Genomic DNA, 27,125 nt, shown 5'->3' with positions numbered 1-27,125 from the left:
ATCAGAGATTCCTTATGAAAGTTCCAACAACACAGATTTTAAAAGAGCCTATATGGTCAATTGCTATTCTTGCTGCACTTATGTAAATAATCAGGCCAAGTTTAGTGAGACTAGACTTATTTTGCAAACAGATTCATCTTACCATGATTACCTTTGCTAGAAATGGGGGTGATTGTACAGAGAAAAATTATGTTTCAATAGAAAATTATAACACATCCTTGTGGGTATGAGATTCTAGCCCTGTGCATTGTCTTTGAAGTTTTGTTATCTACCTGCAAACTGGACTGGCTCTTGAATTCTAGTTTTCTCTAATATCTGGTTAAAACTCTCCAAATTAATGCTTGCAATTTTCTTTCACCCTTCTGACTTGGAATCAATAAGAACAAAAACTTCCCTTTTCCAAAAGCCCTGGAAGCTGAAACTGGACAACTTGATATAAACCTCAGAGATATCACCACAACAGATCATGTATGGACAACCTTCATGTCTGTTGCTGTCTGGGTCACTCAGAAAGTTCACTGGAACACCCAATGACATCATCAGAAACATTTAAACTGTGAAAGGTGCTTCTAGCCCAATATCTAGAAATCTTCTCATGGCTGCCTTCTGGACTGAGAAACTGACTTGTAGTGTGCTCCAACTATTATATGTTTTGTTTCCAAAGAAATGTCTCTTATCAAATACCTGCTAGTATCCCACCTGAGATACCACCTCCTGGAATGAGGCACAGTTGTTTAACTGAACTGACCTATTCTCAGGACTAAGAGACTGGTTCAATGAGATCTACCAACTCAGCTTCTAGACTGTGAAATTTCTTGAGGAATTTTCAAAGGTGGGGAATGAGGCTAGCAGAATATGCTGCCCCAAAATATGACTGCAGGAGTTCAGGACATGCTACCCCAAAATATACTCCTTTAGTATATTGATTATTTTGAGCTGTAGGCACTTGAAAAAATGGCAAATGCAGGTAGAGCTTTCTCTGAACCCCCCTTGTCTGTCTAAAGATAGATCCTCCAAAAGGAACTCATTTGTCACAAATACCCTCCCTAGAGGCATCATTGACCAGGGAAGATTGAGTCTTATCACAGGAAAGGAGGCTAGAAGTTGATACAACATGCTGACAAACTTGGTCACAAACTATCATACCTCCCTTCTATTCTTCTAAGGGCCCATTCATCTTTCCTAAAACTCATTTCCTCTCCCCTGAGAGTCCTACATTCCCCCTCTTTTTTCTCTATTAAGGTGGTATATAATCCTGAATTCTAAGTCACCTCAGGGAGTCACTTATTTTCCCTTGGGGATCTCCCATGTATGCATAAGGTATACATGTTTATAGACTTCTCTTTGCTTTTCTCTTGTTAATCTGTGTTTTTATTACAGAGGTCTCAGCAAAGAACTCACAAAGTTAGAGGGGAAATTATTTTTCCTCCCTTTGAGGACTTACAAATTGGAGTTCTCTCTCTCCCACCTGCCTCATCCACTCTCATCAATCAATAAATCAGTAAATTCTCTATCCTAGGTGCTGGGGATTAAGAATTGAATAAGACACCAAAGGTGGTGGGGGAGACAGATTCATTTTTAAAAGATCAATTACCATACAGTGTTAAAAGTGCTGTAAGAGAGACAATTTAAGGGCCTATGAAAACTCACAGTGGTACATCACCCAGACCCCAACAGACTGAGGAGACAGGGTAAAAAGATGATATCTACACTGTCTCTTTAAGAATGAATAATTGTTAATTAGATGAGAAGAAGAAAGGAGGAAGCAAGAGGGGGTGACAGATTGGATGGGAGAGGAAAAGAAGGAGTCAAGAACAACACCCAGGTCACTTGGGTGATGAGCAAATGTGATGCAGTCACTAAGACAGGAAAGGCCAAATGAGGAACAGATATAAAAAAAAAAAACAGATTGATTCGGAGTTGGACACGCTGAGTCTCAGGTGCCTGCAGATATCCAGGGAAAAATAACCAATGCAGCATTTCCAAAGTGTGTTCTAGGAACCCCAAGTTCCAGGAGATGCTAATATTCCAGGAAAAAGGGGGGGGGGTCTGTTGCAGGTTATACTAGCCCAGGTTCCCTAGAAAACAGAGCCTGAGGCAAAGATTATATGCTCAGGCTTTTTATGGAGGCACAAAACCAAAGCCTCAAGAATGATATAAAAGGGAAGAGAGGCATGGAGGGATGGAAAGCAATGCAAGATGCAGGCAGCAGCAGCTGGTTGGCCACAGAACTACACCACTGGCTACAGTTAAATAGTTAAGGAAAAGCAAAAAGTCAGGAGTCCAGGTCTCAGGCAGGGCTGAGAGAATCTGAGGAAATGTATTGATTATGTTCAATACAGATGTCAAATAAGTTTAAGAAATACAGGGTATTACACACTCCCTCTTAAACACTTGCAATGCATAATAGCACATTAACAGTTCTAGGAGCACCTCAGCAAAAAAGTCAATTTCATTCTATTTAACCCAGCATTTTCCAAATTTATTTGACCATGGAAGCTTTCTTTCATGTCCTACTTGTCTGTACAACTCAGTTCTTGTCAGCTGTGGATACTAGAATCTGGGGCTAAAGAGAGAGTACAAATTGGAAATAAAGATTTGAGAAACATACGGATAGTGATTGAAGCCTGGAGAATGAAGGGGATCATGCAGGAAGAGTTTATAGTTTGATCCTAATCCTGAGTCTTGGGATACACCAGTATTAAGGGACAAACACAGGAAGAACAGATTGGTTCAAGGTGGTGGAGTAGAAGGACATGCGCTCACTCCCTCTTGCGAGAGCACCGGAATCACAACTAACTGCTGAACAATCATCGAGAGGAAGACACTGGAACTCACCAAAAAAGATACCCCATTTCCAAAGACAAAGGAGAAGCCGCAGTGAGATGGTAGGAAGGGCACAATCACAATAAAATCAAATCCCATAACCACTGGGTGGGTGACTCACAAACTGGAGAACAATTATACCACAGAAGTCCACCCACTGCAGTAAAGGTTCTAAGCCCCACATCAGGCTTCCCAACCTGGGGGTCTGGTAACGGAAGGAGGAATTCCCAGAGAATCAGACTTTGAAGGCTAGCGGGATTTGATTGCAGGACTTCGATAGGACTGGGGGAAACAGAGACTCCACTCTTGGAGGGCACACACAAGGTAGTGTGTGCATCAGGACCCAGGGGGAAGGAGCAGTGACCCCATGGGAGACTGAACCAGACCTACCTGCTAGTGTTGGAGGGTCTCCTGCAGAGGCAGGGGGTGGCTGTGGCTCACTTTGGGGACAAGGACACTGGCAGCAGAAGTTCAGGGAAGTACTCCTTGGCGTCAGCCCTCCAAGAGTCCAGCATTAGCCTCACCAAAGAGCCTGTGGGCTCCGGTGCTGGGTCACCTCAGGCAAAACAACCAACAGGGAGGGAACCCAGCCCCACCCATCAGCAGTCAAGCGGATTAAAGTTTTACTGATAGCTGCCAAACAGAGCAACACTCAGCTCTACCTACCACTAGTCCCTCCCATCAGGAAGCTTGCACAAGCCTCTTAGATAGCCTCATCCACCACAGGGCAGACAGCAGAAGAAAGAAGAACTACAATCCTGCAGCCTGTGGAAGGAAAACCACTTTCACAGAAAGATAGACAAAATGAAAAGGCAGGGGACTATGTACCAGATGAAGGAATGAGATAAACCCCAGGAAAACAATTAAATGAAGTGGAGATAGGCAACCTTCCAGAAAAAGAATTCAGAATAATGATAGTGAAGATGATCCAGGACCTTGGACAAAGAATGGAGGCAAAGATCAAGAAGATGCAAGAAATGTTTAACAAAGACCTAGAAGAATTAAAGAGCAAACACCTAGAAGAATTAAAGAACAAACAAACGGAGATGAACAATACAATGACTGAAATGAAAAATACACTAGAAGGAATCAATAGCAGAATAACTGAGGCAGAAGAACGGATAAGTGACCTGGAAGACAGAATGGTAGAATTCACTGTCACAGAACAGAATAAAGAGAAAAGAATGAAAAGAAATGAAAACAGCTTAAGAGACCTCTGGGACAACATTAAACGTACCAACTTTCACATTATAGGAGTCCCAGAAGGAGAAGAAAGAGAGAAAGGACCCAAGAAAATATTTGAAGAGATTATAGTCGAAAACTCCCTAACATGGGAAAGGAAAGAGCCACCCAAGTCCAGGAAGCACAGACAGTCCCATACAGGATAAACCCAAGGAGAAACACACTGAGACAGTAATCAAACTGATGAAAATAAAAGACAAAGAAAAATTATTAAAAGTAACAAGGGAAAAACGACAAATAACATACAAGGGAATTCCCATAAGGTTAACAGCTGATTTCTCAGCAGAAACTCTACAAGCCAGAAGGGAGTGGCACGATATATTTAAAGTGATGAAAGGGAAGAACCTACAACCAACATTACTCTACCCGGCAAGGATCTCATTCAGATTCGACAGAGAAATCAAAAGCTTTATAGACAAGCAAAAGCTAACAGAATTCAGCACCACCAAACCAGCTCTACAACAAATGCTAAAGGAACTTCTCTAAGTGGGAAACATAAGAGGAGAAAAGGACCTACAAAAACAAACCCAAAACAGTTAAGAAAATGGTAATAGGAACATAAATATGGATAATTACCTTAAATGTGAATGGATTAAATGCTCCAACAAAAAGACAGAGGCTTGCTGAATGGATACAAAAACAAGACCTATATATGTGATGTCTACAAGAGACCCACTTCAGACCTAGGGACACATACAGACTGAAAGTGAGGGAATGGAAAAAGATATTCCATGCAAATGGAAATCAAAAGAAGGCTGGAGTAGCAATACTCATATCAGATAAAATAGACTTTAAAATAATGTTACAAGAGACAAGGAAGGACACTACATAATGATCAAGGGATCAATCCAAGAAGAAGATATAATAATTGTAAATATATATGCACCCAACATAGGAGCATCTCAATACATACAGCAAGTGCTAACAGCTATAAAAGAGGAAATCAACAGTAACACAATAATAGTGGGGGACTTTAACACCTCACTTACACCAATGGACAGATCATCCAGACAGAAAACAAATAAGGAAACACAAGCTTTAAATGATACATTAAACAAGATGGACTTAATTGATATTTATAGGACATTCCAACCAAAAACAACAGAATACACTTTCTTCTCAAGTGTGCACGGAACATTCTCCAGGATAGATCACATCTTGGGTCACAGATCAAGCCTCGGTAAAATTAAGAAAATTGAAATCATATCAAGCATCTTTTCCCACCACAACGTTATGAGATTAGAAATAAATTACAGGGGAAAAAACATAAAACACACAAACACATTGAGGCTAAACAATATGTTACTAAAAAACCAAGAGAGCACTGAAGAAATCAAAAAGAAAATCAAAAAATACCTAGAGACAAATGACAATGAAAACACGATGATCCAAAACCTATGGGATGCAGCAAAAGCAATTCTAACAGCGAAGTTTATAGCAATACAATCCTATCTCAAGAAACAAGAAAAATCTCAAATAAACAATCTAACCTTACACCTAAAGGAACTAGAGAAAGAACAAAGAAAATCCAAAGTTAGTAGAAGAAAAGAAATCATAAAGATCAGAGCAGAAATAAATGAAATAGAAACAAAGAAAACAATAGCAAAGATCAATAAACCTAAAAGCTGGTTCTTTGAGAAGATAAACAAAATTGATAAACCTTTAGCCAGACTCATCAAGAAAAAGAGGGAGAGGAATCAAATCAATAAAATTAGGAATGAAAAAGGAGAAGTTACAATGGACACCGCAGAAATACAAAGCATCATAAGAGACTACTACAAGCAACTCTATGCCAATAAAATGGACAACCTGGAAGAAATGGACAAATTCTTAGGAAGGTATAACCTTCCAAGACTGAACCAGGAAGAAATAGAAAACATGAACAGACCAATCACAAGTAATGAAATTGAACCTGTGATTAAAAATCTTCCAACAAACAAAAGTCCAGGACCAGATAGCTTCACAGGCGAATTCTATCAAACATTTACAGAAGAGCTAACACCCATTCTTCTCAAACTCTTCCAAAAAATTGCAGAGGGAGGAACACTCCCAAACTCATTCTACGAGGCCACCATCACCCTGATACCAAAGCCAGACAAAGATACTACAAAAAAAGAAAATTAGAAATCAATATCACTGATGAATATAGATGCAAAAATCCTCAACAAAATACTAGCAAACAGAATCCAACAACACATTAAAAGGACCATACGCCATGATCTAGTGGGATTTATCCCAGGATGCAAGGATTCTTCAATATACGCAAATCAATCAGTGTGATACACCATATTAACAAATTGAAGAATAAAAACCATATGATCATCCCAATAGATGCAGAAAAAGCTTTTGACAAAATTCAACACCATTTATAATAAAAACTCTCCGGAAAGTGGGCATAGAGGGAACCTACCTCAACATAATAAAGGCCATGTATGACAAACCGACAACAAACATCATTCTCAATGGTGAAAATCTGAACGCATTTCCTCTAAGATCAGGAACAAGACAAGGATGTCCACTCTCGCCACTATTATTCAACATAATTTTGGAAGTCCTAGCCACAGCAATCAGAGAAGAAAAAGAAATAAAAGGAATACAAATTGGAAAAGAAGAAGTAAAACTGTTACTGTTTGCAGATGACATGATACTATACATAGATAATCCTAAAGATGCCACCAGTAAACTACTAGAGCTAATTACTGAATTTGGTAAAGTAGCAGGATACAAAATTAATGCCCAGAAATATCTTGCATTCCTATACACTAACAACGAAAGATCAGAAAGAGAAATTGAAGAAACACTCCCATTTACCATTGCAACAAAAAGAATAAAATACCTAGGAATAAACCTACCTAAGGAGGTAAAAGACCTGTACTCAGAAAACTATAAGACACTGATGAAAGAAATCAAAGATGACAGAAACAGATGGAGAGATATACCATGTTCTTGGATTGCAAGAATCAACATTGCGAAAATGACTATACTGCCCAAAGCAATCTACAGATTTAATGCAATCCCTATCAAATTACCAATGGCATTTTTCACAGAATTAGAACAAAAAATCTTAAAATTTGTGTGGAGACACAAAAGACCCCAAATAGCCAAAGCAATCTTGAGGGGAAAAAAAACGGAGCTGGAGGAATCAGACTTTTTGGCTTCAGACTATACTACAAAGCTACAGTAATCAAGACAATATGGTACTGGCACAAAAACAGAAATATAGATCAATGGAACAGGATAGAAAGCCCAGAGGTAAACCCACACACCTATGGTCAACTAATCTATGACAGAGGAGGCAAGGATATACAGTGGAGAAAAGACAGTCTCTTCAATAAGTGGTGCTGGGAAGAGCAGACAGCTACATGTAAAAGAATGAAATTAGAACACTCCCTAACACCACACACAAAAATAAACTCAAAGTGGATTAAAGATCTGAGTGTGAGGCCAGACACTATAAAACTCTTAGAGGAAAACATAGGCAAAACACTCTTTGACATAAATCGCAGCAGGATCTTTTTTGACCCACCTCCTAGAGTAATGAAAATAAAAACAAAAATAAACAAATGGGACCTAATGAAACTTAAAACCTTTTGCACAGCAAAGGAAACTATAAACAACACAAAAAGACAACCTTCAGAATGGGAGAAAATATTTGCAAATGAATCAACGGACAAAGGATTAATCTCCAAAATATATAAACAGCTCATGCAGCTCAATATTAAAAAAACAAACAACCCAATCAAAAAATGGGCAGAAGACCTAAATAGACATTTCTCCAAAGAAGACATACAGATGGCCAAGAAGCACATAAAAAGCTGCTCAACATCACTAATAATTAAAGAAATGCAAATCAAAACTACAACGAGGTATCACCTCATACCAGTTAGAATGGGCATCATCAGAAAATCTACAAACAACAAATGCTGGAGAGGGTGTAGAGAAAAGAGAACCCTCTTGCACTGTTGTTGGGAATGTAAATTGATACAGCCACTATGGAGAACAGTATGAAGGTTCCTTAAAAAACTAAAAATAGAACTACCATATGACCCAGCAATCCCACTACTGGGCATATACCCGGAGAAAACCATAATTCAAAAAGACACATGCACCCCAGTGATCACTGCAGCACTGTTTACAATAGCCAGGTCATGGAAGCAACCTAAATGTCCATCTACAGACGAATGGATAAAGAAGATGTGGTACATATATACAATGGAATATTAGTCAACCATAAAAAGTAATGAAATTGGTCATTTGTAGAGACATGGATGGACTTAGAGAGTGTCATACAGAGTGAAGTAAGTTGGAAAGAGAAAAGCAAATATCGTATATTAACGCATATATGTGGAATCTAGAAAAATGGTGCAGACGAACCAGTTTGCAAGGCATAAATAGAGACACAGATGTAGAGAACAAACGTAGAAACACCAAAGGGGGAAAGCGGGGGTGGGTGGGGAGTGATGGTGGTGGGATGAATTGGGAGATTGGCATTGACATATATACACTAATATGTATAAAACAGATAACTAATAAGAACCTGCTATATAAAAAATAAATAAATAAAGATTTTTAAAAATACACAGGAAGAAGATCTCTTAAAAGAGACAAGGAAGAAACAGTCACAGAATTAGGAGAATCTGAAACCATCATTAGGTAGTTAAAGCAGAAATGAATTTATGATCAGATGTAGGTAAGCAGAGGACACCTTAGGACTGAGCTACTAAAAATCCATCCTAGTCCCCTGGCGGTCCAGTGGTTAGGCCTCTACACTTTCATTGCTGAGGATCCGGGTTCGATATCTGGTCAGGGAACTAAATATCCCACAAGCTGCGAGGTGCAGGAAAAAAAAATTCATCCTAACCATCAGATATTACCCAGGAGCTTGTGAGAAATGCAGAATCTGAGATCTCACTCCAGATCTACTGAATCAGAATCTACCCTTTAGCTGGATCCTCAGGCCAATATGAACATTAAAATTTGCCAAGCTTTGGCTCACAATATTGCTGGAAGGCCTGGAGGAGTAGACTTAAAACGAAGCTTCCAGAGATAACTGTAAGCCCTCAGGATCACCATGGCTCTGTCATCACGATCAGGAAAGAAGCCACGAACACTCTGCTACAGGAAGCTGCTAAACCAGGAAGCTAGTGACCAGGAAACAAGTCTGCCACAATCCACGCCTGCAAAATTGATGCCTCACCTGATCCTCCTCTCCACTTAGCTCCAGGTTCAAGTCCTGTGCAAGTTCATTTAATTAGCAATTCCTAAATCACATTTGGAATGCCAGCTGCAAGGGAATCTAGGTAGTGTCTTCCCAGCTTAAACTAGAAAGAAATAGAAAGGGATATTGTGTGAATCACAGTATCCACCACTGGTGGTGTCACAGAAGCACTGACAGGTGCTGATATCTGCCCCCCAATATCTATTCTCCCTTTCATCCATGGCAATAGACTACCCCGAATAAGGACGTTTCCCAGCCTCTCTGCAGATAGATATGACCCACGAGATTAAGTTTGGGCCAATAATATAAAAGCGAAAGTGTCACATAGCAGCTCCTGGGAATCTTTGAGAGACAGCAGGAGCATGTCCTTTATCTTCTTTGTCCCTCCTTCCAACATGCTGCTTGGAGCACCATCTTGGACTATGAGGTTGAGGACTACACCCTGGTGTTGGCAGAGCAGAGCTAGAAAGAGTCACCCTTCCAGCTCTGATGACTGATTCTGTATACATGAAGAACAAATCAACCACGGTTATCTTGGATCACTGCCAGCAGAACCTAATTCTAACCAATACAGATCTCAAGGGCACTGGTTCTTGACATTTTGGCAGATCACTGATCCCTTTTGAGAATCCAACGAATGCCCTGGACCATCCTCCCTAGAAAAATGCAGATTTGTACAACACTTGGTATAAAAATTTTAAAGACTGCATGTTGTTTCTTAAGACAATCTAGGGACTCATGGATCCCCAGTTAGGAAGCCCTAGAGTTGAGATTTTTCAAGAAGAAACAATTGTAATCAACAGGTAAATGAAAAATTTAAAGAAAAAGTAAGAACTGGGAAGTAGCCCCTGGATTTGGCTTCCGATTGCTGACGCCATTAGTAGGAGCAGTTTCAGTGCAGTGGGTTGAGGTGGGACAGAAGCTACACTGTAGAGTGCCAGAAGAATGGGAATCAAGGAAGTGGAGGCAGCAAGATCATCAACTATTTAGAGTAGCATGGCCCTTAAGAGAGTGGTGGCCAGGAGACAGTGGAGGCCATGGGCTCCAGGGAACATTTTCCTGGCCTTCCTCTGCTTCTAGGACTAGACCAGCCAGAGTTAGGGTAATCTGGGATATCCAATACCGCTCAGTGTTGCAGCCCAACTGGTGGCTTTGGCCTTCACTGCCCTGGAAATGCTGATGCTGTCTCAAAAATGAGGGTTGAGGGGCTTCCCTGGTGGCGCAGTGGTTGAGAATCTGCCTGCCAATGCAGGGGACACGGGTTCGAGCCCTGGTCTGGGAGGATCCCACGTGCCACGGAGCAACTAGGCCCGTGAGCCACAACTACTGAGCCTGCGCGTCTGGAGCCTGTGCTCCGCAACAAGAGAGGCCGCGACAGTGAGAGGCCCGCGCACCGCGATGAAGAGTGGCCCCCACTCGCCGCAACTGGAGAAAGGCCTTGCACAGAAACGAAGACTCAACACAGCCAAAAATAAATAAATAAATAAAAATGAGGGTTGAGGGGGAGCCTGGGAGCAGGAGAGGTCCCTTAATTAAGTCCTTCCCCTTCAGACACTACACACTAGGGTGCCTTGGACATCACTCCATGAGACGACTGCCCCTGCTGCCCCTCCGTCCCCACTTCTGGTGTTGCTGCTGTGACTGGATCCGAGACCTGAAACCAGTGCGTCCAATAGCCTCCGCACAACGGTGGAGCTAATGTCCAAGCAGACCACAGCCGGTCCTCAGGAGAGGAGAGGGAACCACACCATGTATCCTGGTTTCTCTTCTCACCAGGAAGCTCCTTCGTGCTCTTCTGCAATCAGGCCTTGCACTGGCGTTCCTGGCATGTCTCCATGACTCTCTCCACCCACACCTCCTCAACCCTGCTCTGCGATCCCAGCCTCATCCCTTTCTTCTCACCCTGAGCCCTTCCTTTCATCATCCCTGAACACATTGGTCACTTACATCCTCTCTTTTTTAGCATCATCCTTTCTAATGATAAAACTACCTTCCCAATGAAAGATTTATTGTGCACGGAACCCTCCCCAGCTCCCCACGGTGGTGAAATTAGACAAAGGCTAGTCACATGTGGGAAACTGGAGAAGGAAATGGCTCAGATTTACACCCGAGCCCTGGGGAACAGCACCACCAGTGGGAGCCTATGGCAGAGGCTCCACCTTGAGTGGCGGAACTTTTACGGGGACACAAACTGCCCATTTATCTCCTATCTTGGGAGGAGGCAAGGATCCTCACTGGGGCCTGGCACTTGCCGGTTTGCTGATTGCTGGGCCAAATTGTCAGGTTTTAGTAGTCCTTCAAAGGCATCCAGGGAGAAAGCGAGGGTCCCGGGTCAGAGCTGGAGCAGGGTTTGCTCTCACCTCTGTGGCCTCCACTTCCCAGGACATACTCCTGCTGCTCTGGACCACGGCAACCTCCAGAAAGGAGATCGGGCTTACGAAATGGAAATTGTCCAGCGAAACTTAGAAACATCCCACCGGTACCCGCCTTACTTCCCACTACCAAGGGTCCCAGTGTTCAAAAAATACAGAGCTTAGCAGCCGCAGAAAGCCTTTCAGATAAATTAGAGCTGAGCCAAACATTCAAGTACCGGGGGCCTGGTTCCCTAGGGCAGCCTCGTCCTCCTCCCCTGATCAGCATTTCCTGGGTGAGGAGGAAGAATTCAGCAAAAGGAGTAAATGTCCCCCTGGAATTTTAGCAAGGGACCTGGAAAGAAACACAGGCTCTGGCCTCTCAAAAACCTGGGTGGCAATCCCATCCCTGCCACTGACCTGCTGTGTGACCTTGGTCATATCCCTTAACTTCTCTGAGCTTCCACTTGCTTTCTCAACTGTAGACTAAGAATTAGAATTCCTCTTATATACGGTTGTAAGAATTAAACAAAATAAGGTCTGCACAGTTCCTGGTTTTTATTAAGTTACCAACCTGCTTGCAGATAGAGCCTCTAAAAGAAACTGTTTCCCATTTTCTGAAATGCTCTCCTCTCTGCCCTTAGCTTCCCTTTCTCCTCTCTCATCATTTCTTTCTCTAGCACAGGGAAAGATCTCCTAGGTTCCCACTATTCGAAGGTCCAGGGCGGCAAGCAGCCTCAACCAGGAGTTTGTGAGAAATGCAGAATCTGAGGCCTCACCTCAGACCCCCTGAGTCTGAATCTGCATTTTAATAAGATCCTCAAGTATTTCTCTGTGCAAATTAAAGTTTGAGAAGCACTTGCACTGGGTTACCCCTTGCTTCTTTTATTTACAACATCAAATAGAACTGAATTTCACACCACTTAATGGGAGTTTCCCTCTAGCAAATTGCTACACACTAAAATCTTCTTAATTGTGACACTTGAGCAACAACAAATCATAATATTAATTAAAATAATAACACAATCTAATATGTGTTTAATGCTTTGGTATTTACAACACTCTTTTTTTTTAAATAAATTTATGTATTTATTTATTTATTTTCGGCTGTGTTGGGTCTTCGTTTCTGTGCGATGGCTTTCTCTCTAGTTGTGGCAAGTGGGGCCACTCTTCATTGCGGTGCGCGGGCCTCTGACTATCGTGGCCTCTCTTGTTGCAGAGCACAGGCTCCAGACGCACAGGCTCAGTAATTGTGGCTCACGGGCCCAGTTGCTCCGCGGCATGTGGGATCTTCCCAGACCAGGGCTCGAACCCGTGTCCCCTGCATTGGCAGGCAGATTCTCAACCACTGCGCCACCAGGGAAGCCCTACAACACTCTTTTACACCCACATAATCTCATCTGATTCTAGAATATGGGATGGCTATCTTCAATCAGAGAGTGTTTGAGTGAGCGAATGAATAAATGACTGAATGGATGACTTGGGGACTATTTAGTGGAGAGAAATTGAATTACAAGAGGGCTTTTAGGATTACACCAATGAGGAATTTTGTCCAGTCGCTGGTAAGAGATTCAAAACAACAGTGACCTAAACAAGATAGGGACTTATTTTCCTCTCATATGATAAACCATCTGCAGGCAGGTCAGGCTGGTATGGGGATTCTACAAGGTCTCAGAAGCTGGAATCTGTCATCTGCTCTGCCATCCTCAGCACATGACGTCCATCTTCAAGATCACCTCATGAGTGAAAGATGGATGTTGGAGCTCCACCCATCAAATTCATATCCCAGGGACAAAGAAAGAAGAATCGGGGGAAAGGGAAAAGGGGTGCTTGCTGAGTTAACTCCTTTAAACAGCTTTCCCAAAATCCCACCCAATCACTGCCACTGACCTCTCATTAGCCACCCCCATTTGCAAGGAAGGTTGGGAAATGTGTTTTTATTAGCCAGATACATGGTGCCCCCAACATAGGAGTAAGTAAGGTGGGGATTAGGATGAAAGTTAGCATTCTCTGCCAAAAGGGGTACGAATGAAAGGGAAGAATGCATATACAGATCATGTTCAGTGTGTCAAGGCCTTCTTGGAAGTGTTTTGTGTTTCTTCCCATGCAACAGCTCAATAAGGAATAGAACAGGGCTTCCCTGGTGGCGCAGTGGTTGAGAATCCACCTGCCAATGCAGAGGACACGGGTTCAAGCCCTGGTCCGGGAAGATCCCACAAACTGCAGAGCAACTAAGCCCCTGCGCCACAACTACTGAGCCTGCGCTCTAGGGCCCACGAGCCACGACTACTGAGCCCGTGTGCCACAACTACTGAAGCCCACGCGCCTAGAGCCCACGCTCCACAACAAGAGAAGCCACCGCAATGAGAAGCCCGCACACCACAACCAAGAGTAGCCCCCGCTCTCCGCAACTAGAGAAAGCCCACGTGCAGCAACGAAGACTCAACGCAGCCAAAAATAAATAAATAAATTTATAAAAAATAAATAAATAAGGAATAGAACAGTCTGGACAGGAGGGAGTGGTCCCTGCTAGGCTGCTTCTGGGGAAAAGGAAAGAGTCTTCTTACCAATGTATTACCTGAGGGCTCAAAATGGGGGGAGGTGAAAAATCAGGCCCCTCAGCTAGTCCAGCTCAGCTGGAGTGTGGTTTTCTCTCCAGAGGATGCTGGTTCATGATGGAGTTGTCATCACTCGTGCTCTTCTTCCTGCCTGGGATGCTCTCCCTCCTCGACATCCTAATTCCAATCTTCTTCCACCCAACCCCTGCCCCATCCTTCTTTTCTCAGCTTGTATGTTCTCACAACCCTGTGATATATTTTGTAGGGGAGCAAAATTTGCCACCCTAGAATACGACTCTTTGGCATGAGGAAGAAACAAAAGACTCAGGAAGTTTTTTTCTTTTTTTTCTTTTCACCTCCCCCTTAACTACCTAAAAGAATTCAGAGAGAGGGCCTTCTCCAGGAAAGAGAACTATCACCAGAACTATCTATAGTATAATATGAACTAGGTGTGGTACACAGGCAGGAAACTAGCAAAGTCTGTTTGTTAAAATTCCTCTCTCTGTCCCATTGTTTCTACACGGCTCAGCAAACATTTAACAAACATTTGCTCTTTTTTCATCTTCCTACAAATTGCCTTCCTTCCCTTTGAAGTCCCAGACACATGCTCCCTTCTCCTTAGTCCAGAATGACATATATACCTCATGCTGCCTGTATTTGGAATCTCTCACGTCAATGTGGATTTCTTGTACATAAGTAATTAAATTTGATTTTCTCCTGTTATTCTGTCTCGTGTCAATTTAATTCTTAGACCAGCCAGAAGAGCTGAGAAAGGTAGAGGAAAATTTTTTTCCTTCTTGACAGTTCTCATAAACCTGGATTTTACCTGTATAGTACTTGTTCCAGGTCTGTCCTGCCCTCCAAGTATAAGGTCCCTGGGGGTATATACCACGTCTATCCTATTCGTCGTTAAATTTCCAGTAGTTTGAGGGTTTTGGGGGGGTTTTTTGTTTTGTTTTTATAAATTTATTTATTTATTTTTGGCTGCATTGGGTCTTCGTTGATGTGCATGGGCTTTCTCTAGTTGCGGCAAGAGGGGGCTACTCTTCCCTGTGTTATGCGGGCTTCTCATTGCGGTGGCTTCTCGTTTCAGATCACGGGCTCTAGACGTACGGGCTTCAGTAGTTTTGCCACGTGGGCTCAATAGTTGTGGCTTGTGGGCTCTAGACGCGCAGGCTCAGTAGCTGTGGCACACCAGCTTAGTTGCTCCATGGCATGTGGGATCTTCCCGGACCAGGGCCCAAACCTGGTGTCCCCTGCATTGGCAGGTGGATTCTTAACAACTGCGCCACCATGGAAGTCCCAAATTTCCAGTACTTTGCACAGTACCTGGAACATAGTAGATGCACCAGAAATACTTCTTGAATGAATAAATGTGTTTGATAAGGAAGTTCATACTATTCTTTAGTTCTTTGGATCAATAACAACAACAACAACAAAATCTATCTAACCTAGCTTAAGCAAAAAGGGGAAACTTAATTTTAATGATATCACAGAGTCTAGATTACAGCCTAGCCTCAGGAATGGAGCAGAATCAGAAACTCAGACACCACTGGAAGTCTCCTCATCTTTCATTCTCTCTTCTGAGACCAGCTTCCCCTGCTTGTTACTTCCACACAGTGAGGAAAATATGACTGTCAAGAGAACCTAAGAGTTATATGTTATTGGACCAATCAGCTGGAGAGAAGTTAAGATAGCTCTTTCTCTCTCCAAAATTCCCAAGCAGAAAAATTATTGTTCCAGTGTGGGTCAAGTGCCTGACCCTGGACCAATCAAGTGACCAGGGGCCAGGGGCCTACTGTAGAAACATGACAGTTCCTACTGCAACCTTGTAGTTTGGGTGTGGGAGAGCTGACTCCTGGAAGAGAGGTTTGGGGCAGACCAAACTGTGGACGACCACTGAAGTGAGCATGGGCTCCCCAACACACACCAGCCCAGTTCCTCGGCCACAGCTCCAGCATCTCCTTGGATTAATGCCAGGTTCTCTGGGGCCTCCACTGGGTCTCCAGGGCGCTTGCTGGAGTTCTCTGGTAGATTCTAGTATCTGGATTCACTCTTCATTAATTACTCAGAACCGTTCTTCCCCAACAATGCCAGTGTTCAGAGGGACCATGGGCACTTGAGGCTTCGCAGGGAAGGCCTCCTCAACAACCAGGAGATCCTGCTGGGCCTTCCTGGCTGCAGAAGGTGGAAAGTGGAGTCAGGAGAGTCATTAGGCAAGGTCAGACCTGAGGAGGAGGCAGCTCTCTCCATGACTTCCCCCAACCAGCACTCTATCCTACCAATTACATCTGGTCATCATGCAGCTCTGAGGGCTGGGCTTCCACAACCATGTAACAAATGAGGAAACTAGGGCCCTGAAAGGGGGCAGGATACGAGGCGTGGTCATTCAGCAGATCAACAGCAAAGATAACACTTGGAGTGAAGACTGCCGCCATGTCCTGCCTGCCATCTGCTGCACATGGTGGGTTGTTGCTCCAGGACCTTGCTTCAGATGTATAAGCTCCCCCATCATTAAACCATTGATGTCTCTGTTGCTGACTCCGGGCTCTTTCTTCAGTCTTGAAGCAGGGCAAGCACAGGCCTTGTAGGCCTGTGAGGTGCAGCACAACATGTAAACATAAATAGACCATCTTCCAGAGCCCATCTAGGAAGGATGAGAAACCCAGAGTCCGCATAAGTGCAGAACCCAGCTCCCCGCACATGTTCCAGCTCATCTTGCCTGGCCTCCTCATCTGTCGGTGGGGCTCTGGCCTCCTCACTGGCCAGTGGGGCTCCCAGCCTCCGAAGCAGCAATGAAAACGCTCATGCAGCATCTCCAGAGACACTCTGGTCTTCAACCATTACCCCAGGCCTTCCAGCCGAAGCTGATTTTAAAAATGTGAAAGAATTTTTCTAGAAATGACAAGACGCTGTACATGGAGAGTTGGATGTTACTTGGCTCCTGTGTTAGAAACAGTTTAGGTACCTTACTGTGAAAGTGAGTCCTACAGTATTTAATTAAAAGGTATTCATAGCAAAAAAAAAAAAAAAAAAAAAAAAGATGACACTTGAACTTAAGCCTCCTTTTTTTATGCTCTTAGTATAGAGACTGGAAGAGCTTGACACTTCTGCAGAGACATGGCTCTGCTCACCAAACACAGACTACATTTCCCAGGCTCCCTCACATCTAGGTATGGACCATGTGATTGAGTTCAGCCCATAGGAGAAGGGTAGAAGAAATGCATGCCACCTCCACATTTGCCCATAAAATATTCCAAGTAATATTCCACACCCTCTCCCTTTCATCTGTGAGGCTGGAAGCAAAAGGCTCTGAGGTGGCAGAGCTTCCTAATGGAAGAAGGCCAAATCTCTGATTTCACCGCTTGGAGGAGAGCTGCCCAGGAAAGAGTCACCCTACCAAGAAGATCTGCTGTGGACTTTACTGGAGCAAAAAATAAATCTTTACTGTATGTTAAGCCACTGAGTTTTGTTTTGTTTTTTTTTTTTGGCCTTGCCGCACGGCTTGCAGGATCTTAGTTCCCCAACCAGGGATCAAACCCAGGCCCTCGGCAGTGAGAGCACGGAGTCCTAACCACTGGACCACCAGGGAATTCCAAGCCACTGAAATTTTGAGGCTATATGTTATCATCCATAGCCCAGCATACCTAGACTGGTACAACTCTGGTGAAGGCCCTCTTCTCTATGAGAATTGGACCTGACCTCCTCTAGCACTCTCTCTGTCCTTTGACTCTGACAAAGACCCAAACTGCAAAGGGGCAGTGCAGCTTTGCAATTAGGAACAGAGGCCTTAAAATCCAGTCACATCCGAGTCTGAACTCAAGACCCACCACAGACAGACCTAAGCAGCTTTCCTGATCTCTTTGAGCCTATTTCCACATGTGTAAAATAATGATACCCAGTCCAAATGTGTTTGTAAGGATTCAGTGAGATATGATGCGCCAGTGGTCTCTGCTCCGGGGACAATGAGGGAGAATGGATCTGGAGGGGCGAACAAAAGACAGCAGGGCACCATGCCAATCAAGGGAAGGCTGGATTCTGTTTCATTTGGAACTCTTCAGCAGGAGAGTTCACCACTGCAGAAAAGCATAATGCAATGGCAACAGTACTGGTGGTATTTGAGCCATTAATATAACATATCTGTCTCAGTGAGGGTTGCATTTGCAGTTGTTGCAGATTGGCAGGGAATAACTACTTCATTATATCTTCTAGTGAGGGTCTGCCCAAGCATTTCCCTGCTGAAAAAAACAAGTGTATGTATATATGTATATAATCTTCTCTGTATGGTTCCAATTTTAGTATATGTGCTGCCCAAGTGAGCATGAACTGTATGTTCTTATAAATTCTTTCTATTTCCCCCTTTACACTAATTGTGGCATTTTGTGGTTTAATATTATTGAACTGGGATGTAGGTTGGTTACATTATCTATAAATGCTGAAGTGGCACTGAAACGTATTATAAGAAAAAGGCACTGGGTTGCATAAAGTTGAGAACTACAAGGTGCAGGTGACTCAGTGCCAGCACACTAAGAAGTGCTCGGTAAACAGTACCTATTGTTAGGAAGTCTGTTATCACCCTTCATCGCCTCCAGGCACCGTTGGGTTGATGACCGTGGACACCAGTCCTGCTGTGAGTCACCAGCGCGGTCGGTCGCGGAGAAGAGGGCGCAGACTGGGAGCCAGTTCCCCTGAGGGTGGTGGCGCTAAATGACGCAAGCGTGGGTCCCGAGCAACCGACATTGACACCACGGACCCCTCCCTCGGAAGCAAGGTGTCTCCGGAGGAAGGGACTCTCTCCCGAGCCCTGAAAGCCCCGCGACGCCCTGTACCAAGTGCGCGTGCGCGGCTCCCTCGCCGCAGACCAGCATCCTGGGCTTTCCGCCAAAGCCGGGAGGTGGGGCCAGGCCTGGCTCCAAAGCCGCCAGCGAGGCGCGCCCGGCCCAGCTGACGTCAGCGAGTTGGACGGGTCGGCGAGGAGCGGAGTTGGCCTGGAAGCAGGGCCGTCTCACCCCCAGGGGAAGGGAGGAGGTGGGAGAATTGGGAGAAGAGGGAGGGAGGAAAAAGGCAGGCGGGGACGGGAAGTGAGCCCGCGGAAGTCTGACTCAGGCCAGTCTGAACAGCCGTGGGGAGGGGAAACGGGGTACCAAGTTACTTACCTGCTTGAAACTTGGCATTCAAGGCGCCTGCCTCCATCTCCGTCCTCATCTCCCTGCCATGCCCGGGACCCTCCCGCAGAACTACTTATAGACTCCTCCAAAGGCCAGGCTAATCCATGCCTATGTGCCTTTGGGTACACAGTACTCTGCCTGAATTGCTTTTCCCTGGCTTATCTAGCTTGAGGCTTCCTTAAAAATGTCACCTTCTCCATGAAGTATTTCCCAGTCCAGACATAATTACTCTTATCTCTGTGCTAAAATCCACAGATGTCTACGGTAGACGAGAATGGCCGTTTATGACTTTAGTACAGTGCTTGCAAACTTCAGTCTCCATCAGAATCACCCAGAACGCTTGTTAAAGCACAGACTGCTGATTCCAGAGTTTCTGATTCTATTCTGGTCTGGGCTGGTGTTGGAGGAAGAATCGAGAGGGCATGACCACTGATTGACCCACCAGCTGGACTCAGCCAGTCGCAGGCTCCGCCCACACCCTTTGTCTTTGGAATGTACGCTCAGCCTACTTTCCCACAGTGGGAGCTGTTTCAAGGACGTAGCCTTGAGAGAGAAAGGTATTGTTGAGACTGTCTGGACTGAATATATGACTGAATCCAGTTAAGGTCTCTTTAACTTGAAGGTTTTGGTGGGCAGGTACAGGGATCTACTCGTCTTGCAGGCGCCCAAGACAAGCCTCCTAAGTAAGTACCCTTGCTTATTAAATCTGCCACCTACCAGTCTGGAGTGGTCTGCCTCTTTCTTTGGTCTCTCCCTGCCCTCTGGGTATGGGACCAGTTTGTGAACGAACAGGTGGAGCCAAGAATGTTGACTCCGAACCAAGTAAGTTCCCAGGTGTTGTTGATGCTCCTAGTCCAAGGATCACACTTTGAGAACCACTGGTTTAGTACAAGAAATCATCGTGCCTGGGTACGATCAGTGCTTATTTGTTAACTCACTCAATAAATGTCTACTTTGGGCCTGCTGTGTGCCAGCCAGGACCAGGTGTTGAGTATTCAGTGTAAGCAAAACAGACATAGAACCTACCCCCATGGAGTATACAGTCAACTGGGGAGACGGAAGTTGAGCAAATAATCATACTATTATATTAGCAAATTGTGATAAACACTCTAAAGGAAAAGAGAAAGAATATTATGAAAAAGAATAGTAACAAAAACCTATTTCATATTTTTCCTATTTTTTTTTTTTAAAGGAGAGAGCACAAACGCAGTCCCCCACGACCACAAATTATGCAACTGAGTTTCTTTCACACATTTGGGGAAATTGCAAGGGTCGGCACACTCGGAGTGCAACGGAGGAGCCTTGCCCTGGGAAACACCACCTTCTTGATCGTGGTATTTCCCCTGCCAGGTAAGTATACAAGAACCTATTTTAGATTGAGTGGTCAGGTAAGGCTTTTGGGGGAAAAGGGACATTCATAGAGGCGTATTTTAAACAAACTCCTATAGGGTGGACTTATTGCACAGTATTATGATCTATTTTTAAGTTGTCCAGCCTAACACTAGCCTATGTTCTCCTTGAAAGCTAAACTCTTGTCTTATTAATATTTTTGCCGGGACTTCCTTGGTGGCGCAGTGGATAAGAATCCGCCTGCCAATGCAGGGGACACGGGTTCGAGCCCTGGTCCGGGAAGATCCCACATGCCACGGAGCAACAAAGCCCATGCCTCACAACTACTGAGCCTGTGCTCTAGAGCCCATGAGCCACAACTACTGAAGCCCACACGCCTAGAGCCCGTGCTCCACAACAAGAGAAGCCACTGCAATGAGAAGCCCGCGCACCGCAACGAAGAGTAGCCCCCGCTCGCCGCAACTAGAGAAAGCACAAGCACAGCAACGAAGACCCAACGCAGCCAAAAACACATAAATAAATAAAGTTATGTTTAAAAAAGACAAAAAAAATATTTTTGCCTTCAGCGTGCTGCAGAGAGTAGGGCCTTGATAGATAACGTAAGAATGGATGGAAAGATGGAGGGAGCATTGGAAGAATGAACAAATGAATGAATAAAATGTCAGATGATGTATGCATGTGTGCATGGGTGGATCGATGGATGGATGGAAGGATGGGTGGTGGATGGATGGATAACTGTCTCTGGCATCAACACAGAGAACCAGGATTCTCTACTTACCAGTGAGGCCAGAGTAGAAACTGATAGAAACTTAGCTGACTCCTTTACTGTATTTCAAAATCCTGTTCATCATTTAAGGTGACCACAAATGGCCCCTTCTCCCCAGAGCTCCCTTGATTATCATTGCTCAGCCTCACTCCCCACATGAATGCATGTTATCACCTCTCACACTCCCGCACGTGCCACACTTACTTCAACACACAAGGAAGAGGAGAAAGTTTTTCTCCTGGCTCTGAGCTAAAAAAGGCACAGAGCACAGAGGGTGGTGAGGAGATTCTTGCTCTGATAATTCCTCATATGACTTCAAAAAAAAAGCACTTTAAATGACACATTTCCTCTAAATATGTGTCTTAGGCTCCTAAGAGGGACATAGTTTATTCAGAGATTCAATTTGAGTTAAATAAGGAGAAGAAAATCACCCAGGGTCCCTCTGGGGTGTTTAAAAATGGAAAGTGAAAAGAAAATTATATAGAGACGAGTTCCTTCCGTTTGAAAACTCTCCAACCGGGGATGAAAGTTCAACTGGCTCTGCAGGCTTCAGACTTCCATACACTTGTTTCCAGCCCCATGGAAGCTCTTAGCCACCCAAGCCTGTCCTCCTATGCCAAAGGAACTTGACTTCAGAAGGGAATTTCCAACGGATTTACAGGTGGGAAAAGAGCCCCTCTCCAACCAAAAGAGGGCAGAACAGAGAATCTGGGACATGAAATTCCCCAGAGATTGAAATAAAATACTTCTCAACTGTGAAGGACTTGAACAGAATACTCTCAAAAGAGGACAAGAGATAACAAGTGTGGGATGAACGTCCAACCCCAATATTAACTAAAGAAGTGTAAAAAAAGCAAGATTTCATATGTATGTACACACACGCATGCACACATTTCAAACTTAATATTCCAAGTCAGGATGTCCTGAAATGGCCTTTAGTGGGACTGTAATTGGTACATTTCTGAAGTCATTGGGCAGTAAGTAGGCCTCAAATGTCTATAAAATGTTCATGCTCTTCCCCCCAAAAAAGAGGAGGATGCGATTTGACACCAACTTATTTCCAAATCCGATCATCTATCCTAAAGGAATCACTTGAAATACAAAACAACAACAGCAAAAAGAACACTAAACACAAAGACATTCATCTCTGTGTTACATAAATTAGTGAAAGACTGGAAACAGCCCAAAAGTCCAGCAACTAAAGAATGGTTGTTGGACTTCCCTGGTGGCACAGTGGTTAAGAATCCGCCTGCCAATGCAGGGGACACGGGTTTGAGCCCTGGTCCAGGAAGATCCCACATGCCACAGAGCAACTAAGCCTGTGTGCCGCAGCTACTGAGCCTGTGCTCTAGAGCCCATGATCCACAACTACTGAGCCTGCATGCCACAACTACTGAAGCCTGTGTGCCTAGAGCCTCTGCTCCACAACAAAGAGAGGCCACCGCAATGAGAAGCCCGCACACCGCAATGAAGAGTAGCCCCCGCTCACCACAACTAGAGAAAGCCCACACGCAGCAACAAAGACCCAATGCAGCCAAAAATAAAATATTAATTAATTAATTAAAAAAAAAACAAAATAGTGCTGGCTCAGTAGTAAGTATGCTGTTTATTTATGAAGGAAGGAAGGGAGGAAGGAAGGTTGGTTGTTGGTTGGACATTTATAGATTTCGATATATCCATGTCCAATTATGTGTTCTGCAGGGCTCTTCCTTGGGGAATGTGCTAGCGATGTTGTGTAGGATGTAGGCTGCAGGTCCTTCAGGAGAACACCCTGATTGAGTCCCTCGAGTCCAAAACCTGGTTCTCAGCTCCTCAGGGTCAGAACCTTACTTCTTACTGCACCACATAAGAGCAGATTCTTGGTGACAGACTTTCACTAATAACACCCATGGCTGATAACATCAAAGGCTGATTTATTAGATTATGGTGGATGATATCCCTTTTCAAACAGCAGAATACGTAGCCACTGCCCAAAATCTGTCCCTCATCTGGTTTTGTGTAGATGGGAGGAAACATCAGAAGGTTTCTTGGTGAGCTGCATGTTTGAATAAAAGAAAATGGGTAGTCTTGAGGAGTATTTTTTCAAGCCATGGTGAAGCTTGATGAAATGTCCCTGATCTATAGGACAGACAATTTCTCTAAGGACTGAGATGCTTGTTTCTCTCCCCTGGAGAGCCCGAAGGCTGCTTGGTGACCAGCTGGCTTTCTTGCACCTGCCTGTCCATGCTCCCTGCTTCTCTTTTTATGAATGCAGTTCCATTCTCAGCACAGGTGACTGACCAATCCAGGGGTGGCACCAGCTGGATCAGTCATCGTCCCTCCTATGGGCATGTGGAGTTGGGGTTGTGCTAGTTCTCAATCTATTGCCTCTCAGCTCCAAATTCAATCTTCATTGTCTGCCCTGCAAAAATGTAGTGGATCATCTCAAACTTTTTCCTTTGCCAGCTGACCGATGTTAAGCTTTGTCAGTAGAGGGCACTGGAGAGACACTGTAGGAGGGATTTTCCTAACGGATTCCGGTGTGCTCTGCTCAGCAGGCCCCTGTGGCAGACAGCACCTGGCTCCTACAGCCTGGACAGCTTCTCCAGTATCCAGCTCCTGCAATGCAAGTGACTTATCCTGCATCAGCGTCCTGCAGGACAGATGGCTCCTTTAGCATCCAGCTCCTACAGTGCACAGTGGCCAGCATGATGCAAACGCCCCAGCTTCCCCTTGCACTCCTGCTACAGGTGGTTTTGTAGAAGAGGGACCCCAGTAAATACATCCCAAGCACTCTAGAGGGTGGATTTCCAGCATATTCTGCTCTGCCAGTGCAGCACCATAGTGACTTCTCTACCATCCCGTGAACCACAGCTACACCCTCTCCTACAAGGTCTGAGTCTTAGCCGTGAGGGTGGGATGGCGGTGTGGGCTGCCTCAGCCCGAGGGGGAGCAGCTGCTCCCTGTAGCTGCTGTTCCCATACTCCTGAAGCCCACTGGGCCTTGGGAGACTCTCTAGTATCCTAACAATCCTGATAATGTCCCCCTCTTTTTTTTTCAGTTTAATCTAGCTCTGATGTGTTTTTGTAACTTATAAACAAAAGAGATGTAACTTGGGAATCCCTGGTGGTCCAGTGGTTAGGACTCCGTGCTCTCACTGCCCAGGGCCCAGGATCAACCCCTAGTTGGGGAACTCAGATCCCACAAGCTGAGCAGCGTGGCAAAAAAAAAAAAAAGAGAGAGAGAGAGACTTAACTAATACAATTGGACTCTGGGAGACCCTGCACCTCTTCTCATTATATATTAACTTCAGTAGAAAATTTCGAGTTTGAGAGATGTCCCCATTTGAAAAAACATTATTTATAAAAGTGAAAATAAGAAGCAACTTGGAAGTCCAATAATAGACATGATATGAAAAGTATTAATGTGCCTGTTTCTTTTGGTTTTTTTCCTCCTCAGCACAAATCACGTGGGCTAGTTATTCTTCACTTGCCCCTTCAAATCCTTTGTCCACCGTTTTCCACCCTCTCTGTATACTGGGAGGTTGACCTCTGCAGAATACTTGTTCCCCTGCCTTCCCATTCAGTCGGGCCAATGGGAGACCCTGAAAAGAGATAGAGGGCAGGTGGAGGGAGATGTCAGAGTCATTAGTCCCCTAGTTCCCTCTCAGCCAGACCACGGGGGAGGCCATGGCTGCATCCCTCCTCCTAAATTCCTGTGCGACGGTCTCGCTCGCACAGCTGCAGCTTTTGCCGTTGCTCCCAGGACTAAGGGTGGTAATGCCCTCACATATCTCTGGTCCTGAGTGCTTCGCCATTTCTTATGTGTTACCCTAGGCTTGCTGGCATCTTCGTAGGTAGTCCCATTATGAAACTCTTCAGTGACTGCGTTGGATAAGCCATCTGTTTTCTGCTGAGACCCTGGCCGATTCCGTATCCATGAGAAGGCAGGAGGAGCAGTGGTTAGAATTTGTTACAGAAAAGAAGCAAAGAGGAAGACGGAGGTTTCTGACATGCAAAATGGGGTCACATAGGAAGACAAAACCCTAAAGGCAGGCGATTCAAATTATTTCTTCAGATTATTCTTTAGTTAGACCCACTGTTAATTTTCCCTCTTGAGGAGGTAGGAAGTTGTGCAGGAGACTAGATCAGCTAGAGACGAAGAATATAGAAATCACAGTTTTTCTGCACATTCCCAGTTGAAGTGTGATATAAATCTGTAACCACTACAGGGACATAGCTAACTAAATTATATGCGGGTAGGATGGAATATTGATGATTACAGCAAATGAGTAAGAGCTTATAATGTACTGCCAAGTGAAAAAGGAAGGCATGAAACTCATAGTCAGTATGATCTCAGCTATGTTAAACATGTACACATATATGCGTAGGGAAAAAAAAAAACTTGGAAGGAATTCATCAAAATGTATAAAGAGGTTGCCTTTAGGTGGTGGGATTAAAGGTGGTATCTATTTTTTCATTTATATTTTTCTTTATTTTCCAATTTTTCTACAATGAGCATGATTTACTTTTGCAGCCAGAATTTTATTTGGATTTTTTAGAACACACATACATCATCCTCTGCTCACGTTATCAGGAACAAACCAGACTGACCCGGGCAAGTCCCAGCCAAGGAGTCCGCCCCCAGATACGCCTTGGCCTGGTTCGTGTCAGGAACCTCAGCAAACAACTCTCTAAGTTAACCCTTTCTTCAGAAAAGAGTAGGAGGTAGTGAGGCAGGTACCCTTCTGAGGAGGTTGCCTGCGGGAGCAGGGTTGCTACAGCGGATCCAGGTGTCCTGAGCACCTACCATGGAGCTATGGGGAGCTCTTAGTCTTACAGTCAGGGTTAGGTTGGGCCACCTGTAGTGGGCTGCTGGAAAACAAAGTGAGTCACAAGTAGTCCTGTCCTTGGGGAACAAACAGGGACTCTACCAACAGTGACAGGCACAGGATATGAATGGTGTCCTTGGAGAGTAGAAAACACAATAGGGCCAGCTACATCAGAACTGGATGGAGATGTGTAAGTTGATCCCTCTTCCCACCCAGGTGAGTGTGGTCTTGCCTTTGGGCCTTTGTGTGGGCCCTTCCCTCTGCTTGAAATGCCACCTCCCTATCCCATCTCTGTCTACTGCTGCCTGACTTACCTTTGGAGTATCTAGGTAGAATAGCAAGAAGTCTTCATCCTGGTGGATTCAGGCACTGGGTGCTCACCTCATCTGTTCTGGCCCCTGGAGGGTGCAGAGAGGCACTCCCTGCTGGGAGGTGCATCACACATAAGACCTCCTAAGGGCAGGGGCAGTGCTGCTGTTGGTATTTTGATGTTGTAGGGGAGAAAAAATAATGTTTTCTCTACCCTTCTGAATTCTTAGCTGAGACCCCCGTAATAAAAGACAGATTAACAAGAGAAAAACAAACAGAAGTTGATTAACATGTATACCTCATTGGAGATACCCAAGGGGAAATGAATAACGAATGCCCTGAGGTGGCTTAGAATTCAGGATTAAATACCATCTTAATAGGGAAGAGGGGGGTTGGGCAGGGAATGTAGGACTCTCAGGTGAGGGAAAATGATTTTAAGGATAGATGAATGGGCCCTTAGATTGAAGATATGGTAGTTCATGACAAATTTTATTTTCTGGGTGTGCTATCAACTTCTAGTCTCCTCT

The 27,125-nt window shown here is 44.5% G+C and overlaps 2 long non-coding RNA genes and 1 other non-coding gene across 3 annotated transcripts in view; 1 reads left to right on the top strand and 2 right to left on the bottom strand.

Moving 5' to 3' along the window:
* The window catches only part of LOC130708445 (uncharacterized), a 52,362-nt gene extending 33,374 nt beyond the window's left edge, over window positions 1–18,988 (bottom strand). The window contains exon 1 of the long non-coding RNA XR_009008654.1: window positions 18,747–18,988. This is a non-coding gene — a long non-coding RNA (uncharacterized LOC130708445). The remainder of the gene's footprint in view (window positions 1–18,746) is intronic.
* A 636-nt stretch (window positions 18,989–19,624) lies between these two features.
* LOC102999807 (uncharacterized) lies at window positions 19,625–21,217 on the top strand. Its single transcript, XR_450515.2, has 3 exons — window positions 19,625–20,046; window positions 20,556–20,713; window positions 20,939–21,217. It is a non-coding gene; the product is annotated as an uncharacterized LOC102999807 (long non-coding RNA).
* LOC114237031 (U1 spliceosomal RNA) lies at window positions 20,553–20,721 on the bottom strand. The gene has a single exon (XR_003622835.1). It is a non-coding gene; the product is annotated as a U1 spliceosomal RNA (small nuclear RNA).
* Window positions 21,218–27,125: the final 5,908 nt, after the last annotated feature.

The sequence above is a fragment of the Balaenoptera acutorostrata genome, chromosome 6 (assembly GCF_949987535.1).
Source record: "Balaenoptera acutorostrata chromosome 6, mBalAcu1.1, whole genome shotgun sequence".
Classification (NCBI taxonomy): domain Eukaryota; kingdom Metazoa; phylum Chordata; class Mammalia; order Artiodactyla; family Balaenopteridae; genus Balaenoptera; species Balaenoptera acutorostrata.
The sequence above is the reverse complement of the archived record's forward strand: the minus strand, read 5'-3'. Positions and strand labels throughout refer to the sequence as shown.